This window comes from Humulus lupulus, chromosome 3 (assembly GCF_963169125.1).
Source record: "Humulus lupulus chromosome 3, drHumLupu1.1, whole genome shotgun sequence".
Lineage (NCBI taxonomy): Eukaryota > Viridiplantae > Streptophyta > Magnoliopsida > Rosales > Cannabaceae > Humulus > Humulus lupulus.
In genome coordinates this window covers 260747442-260752238 of record NC_084795.1, presented here as the reverse complement: position 1 = coordinate 260752238, position 4797 = coordinate 260747442, and the positions used below count along the sequence as shown (strand labels likewise).

The 4797-nt window shown below is 41.4% G+C and overlaps 1 non-coding gene across 1 annotated transcript; it reads left to right on the top strand.

Moving 5' to 3' along the window:
* The first annotated feature begins 3079 nt into the window (after positions 1 to 3079).
* On the top strand, positions 3080 to 3186 carry LOC133827922 (small nucleolar RNA R71). The gene has a single exon (XR_009890571.1). It is a non-coding gene; the product is annotated as a small nucleolar RNA R71 (small nucleolar RNA).
* The last annotated feature ends 1611 nt before the right edge of the window (positions 3187 to 4797 follow it).

Below are 4797 nucleotides of genomic sequence, written 5' to 3'. Positions count from 1 at the left end.
GTAAATAGACCTGAATACCTTGTCAATCCGCTGTCCCAGAACTGCCCCCACTGCGTAATCACTGGCATCACACATCAACTCAAAAGGCAATTCCCAACTCGGAGCTATCACAATTGGAGCAGAAATCAGCTTTTCTTTCAAGAAATTGAATGCCCTCAAACATTCGTCATTAAAATCAAAGACAACTCCATTCATAAGCAAATTCGAGAGAGGCTTAGACACCTTTGAGAAATCTTTAATGAATCTTCGATAGAACCCAGCGTGACCAAGAAAACTTCTAACTCCTTTGACTGAAACTGGTGGAGGCAGCCTTTCAATGGTAGAAATTTTCGCTCTATCTACCTCAATTCCCTCACTTGAAATTTTATGGCCAAGAACGATCCCCTCTTTCACCATAAAATGGCATTTCTCCCAATTCAACACCAGATTAGCCATCTCACAACGACGCAGCACGTTCTCCAAATTACCCAAACAGAGGTCGAATGATGAGCCAAAAACAGAGAAATCATCCATGAAAATGTCAATACACCGGTCTACCATGTCTGAAAATATGGCCATCATGCACCTTTGAAATGTTGCAGGGGCATTGCACAGTCCAAATGGCATTCTCCTGAAAGCAAATGTGCCATAAGGACATGTGAAGGTTGTTTTCTCTTGATCCTCTGGTGCAATAGCGATCTGATGATACCCAGAATACCCATCCAAGAAACAGTAGTAGCTGTGGCCTGCCAATCTGTCAAGCATCTGATCAAGGAAAGGCAAAGGGAAATGATCCTTCCTTGTTGCCTTATTGAGCTTGCGGTAGTCTATACAAATCCGCCACCCCGTTACAGTTCTTGTTGGAATGAGTTCATTGTTCTCATTTTTCACTACAGTCATTCCACCCTTCTTAGGTACCACTTGCACAGGGCTCACCCATGCACTATCAGAAATTGGGTAGATTACCCCAACATCCAACCATTTAAGAATTTGCTCAAGTACTACATCCTTCATGGCTGGATTGAGTCTTCTCTGGGCCTCTATGGATGGCTTGCTATTCTCCTCCAATAAGATTTTATGCATCACTGTCGCTGGGCTTATTCCTCTAATATCTGCCAAGGTCCACCCAATGGCCAATTTATGCTCCCTTAGAACCCTCAACAGTTTCTCCAATTCTACCTTTGACAGGTCAGCTGACACAATGACCGGTAAAGTTTCATTCTCTCCCAAATAAGCATATTGCAAGTGATCTGGGAGGACCTTTAGTTCGAACGGTGGTGGCTGCTGAATGGAGGTTAGCGGTTTATCAGTCGCATCCGCTAATTCTTGAAACTTCTTCCAATATGGTTGAAAAGAGTTGATCCAATTTACACATTCTCTGATCTCAGCATCCTCATCATCATCGCCTTCATCACCCAATAATACTGCCTCTAAGGCATCACTGCTCATCCTTCTCTTGGAGACTGCCTTTCCTATCACATCCACACTAAAGCAACTGTCACAAGCCACCGGATACTTCATAGACTTGAAGACATTAAAGACCACCTCATCTCCTTGAACTCTAAGCTTAAGCTCTCCTTTTTGAACATCAATAAGAGCTTGGCCTGTGGCTAGAAATGGCCTACCAAGAATAATAGGGACATCTGTGTCCTCCTCCATGTCCAGAACAATAAAGTCAGCGGGAAATATGAACTTATCCACTTTCACAAGAACATCCTCAATAATACCTCGTGGATGTGTTAACGATCGGTCTGCGAGCTGTAAAGTGATAGTTGTTGGTTTTGCCTCCCCCAAACCAAGTCTTTTAAACACAGATAAGGGCATCAGATTGATACTTGCCCCCAGATCACATAAGGCGTGCTTGCATTCAAACTTGCCAATGGTGCAAGGTATGGTGAAATTCCCCGGATCTTTCAGCTTTTGGGGTAACTTCCTTTGTAAAATAGCGCTGCACTCTTCAGTGAGTGCTACAGTCTTATAGTCCTCCATTCTCCTTTTCTTTGACAAAATCTCCTTCATGAACTTAACATAACTGGGCATCTGCTCCAATGCCTCAGCAAAAGGAATGTTTATGTGCAGCTTTGTAAACACCTCAAGAAACTTAGAAAACTGTTTATCAAGGGTAGTCTTTCTAAGCCTCTGAGGGTATGGAACTCTAACTGGCTGCTCAATGACAACTGGGGGACTCTATTCTGACTTCTGATGGTCTTCAGTAACCCTTTCTGAACCAGACTGTGCACCCATCTCTTTTTTCTGAACCACTGCCTGTGGAGGTCTAGGCTGCTCTGTTTGCTTCCCACTCCTCAGAGTAATTGCCTGAACTTGCTCCTTGGGGTTGACTTCAGTATTACTAGGCAAGTTTCCCTGGGGTCTGTTATTGAGCATATTGGCCAACTGCCCAACCTGTGTCTCAAGGTTTCGAATGGAGGATCTGGTCTCAGTCATAAATTGAGTCTGTGTATTAGTAAGAGTCAACAAGGCAGCTTGCAGTTCATTAGGTCTCTCAGGTTGAGGCATTGATTGTTGAGGCCTAGGCTGCAGTGATGACGAAGCTTGATTCATAGGTGGCTGAGGCATGTTATTCTGAAACTGGCCCTGAAACTGAGGTTGTTGTCCTTGATTATTCTTCCACGAAAAATTTGGATGATTTCGCCACCCTGGATTGTAGTTGTTGGAGAATGGATTATTGAGTGGCCTCTGAAAATTTCCCACCGCCTGAACTTGAGCATGATCCATTGGGGTGTTATTCATACAGATAGGGCACTGATCGACAGAATGAGCACCACCACACATTTCACACCTCACTGCCATCTGAACCGCATTAGCTGATATACTGCTCTGTTGCAACTGCTTGGTCAAAGAGGCTACTTGCGCTGTTAAAGCAGTAATTGCATCTAGCTCATGCACCCCAGCTATCTTTCTGACTCCTGATGATCTCTCCTCAGACCACTGATGGTTGTTTGTAGCCATGTCCTCCAGCAGCTCATAAGCACCAGTTGCGCTCTTGCTCATAAAAGTGCCACCCGCTGCAGCATCAATAATGGTTCTGGTTGTCGGACTTAAACCATTGTAGAAATTCTGTACTAGCATCCACTGTTCAATGCCATGATGAGGACATCTTCTCAGGAGTTCCTTAAACCTTTCCCACGCCTCATACAATGACTCTCCATCATTCTGGCAAAAGTTATTTATCTCTCCCCTCAATTTAGCAGCCTTGGACGGAGGGAAGAATTTGGACAAAAATTTCTGAGCTAGATCTTGCCAGGTGACGATAGAGTTTGGCTGCAGAGAGTTCAGCCAAATTTTTGCTCTGTCCCTAAGAGAAAATGGGAAAAGCCTGAGCTTGATTGCGTCATCACTCACTCCATTATATCTGAAGGTCCCACATAACTCCAGAAAATTGGACAAATGGGTGTGAGGATCTTCAGAGGGTAACCCATTGAATTGCACAGAAGATTGCACCATTTGTAGAATAGCGGGCTTTATTTCAAAGTTGTTGGCCTCTACAGTTGGTGGGCATATACTATTTTGTACTCCCGTCAGAGTGGGTAGCACATAATCTCGCAGGCTCCTCTCAGCATTGGGTTGAGCCTGAACCGCTCGTACAACTCCAGGAGTTTGAACATTCCTGCCATCCCCTTCATTCTGTGCCATCTTTACAGATTTATGGGCCTCTCTCTTCTTCTTTCTGATTTGATTGCAAGACTTCTCAATCTCAGGATTCAGAGGAACAAGTGTGTCCTTTCCTTTTCTGCCACGCATATACCAAAATTCACCTGAGATAGACAAATTAAGCAACTAAACAGATTAGAAACGAGAGAAATTAAAATCAAATTAGAATAAAAATTAATTAGACTGATATTGATAATTTTCAGTCCCCGGCAACGGCGCCAAAAACTTGTTGCGATAATTTTGCTATGCAAGTGCACACAGTCGCAAATTCGTAATAAAATGGTAAAACCAAGTATCGTCCTCAAGGACTGATTTACCAATTACCAGTCAATTAATTTCTTGTTCTATTTGATGAATTGAAATTCTTAATTTTTGTAAAATACAGCAAAAGTAACAATAAAATGCAGAAATAATAATCGAAATTAAATGGAATAAAAACTAATAGTAAAACTTTTACTTTAATCACTGAGAAACAATTAGGTTATTCAATCTCATCAACTATCCTTCCTATTATTCCCTAATGCAAAATGTGAATTCTTCTTATTTTTACCTACTTCAATTAACAACTTGATACAGCAGCCTATAATCATACTATGAATTATAAACTCAACCTAGGTGACAATTTCCTATATTTCTATGGTAAATTGAACCACAAAGGTAGCATTAATTTCCACAACTTAACAACAGTTACACAATTAATTCAGATACTTTCGTTCTAAATCAAAATTATGTCCAATATAACCAAAGCATAATTAAATCTCACTTCTCAGATTTTGACTTAAAAACATATGAATATGACTAAAGATGGCCAATCAATAATCACTCTATAAGAACAGATTATATGGAATTGAAGAAGATTGAAGAAGAGGAAATTAAAATTGCATTAGGTCCTAACAGAAATTCAAGAGATTCAATTGAACATCCTAAACAGAAAATTAGTTCATAGTCATAGTGCTAATCACAACAGAAATTAAAGATAACATCAGGAAGAAAAACATGTAAAAATACTCTAAGCTTGAGCCTTCAAAACCAGAACTTCTCCCTTCATCCGTACGTCCTTCTCTCTTCTTTTTCCCCTCTTAAAAACCTAAGATTTCGAATTTTAAAGAGGCGGGCCGCGGCTCTACATACACTATGCCGCGGCCC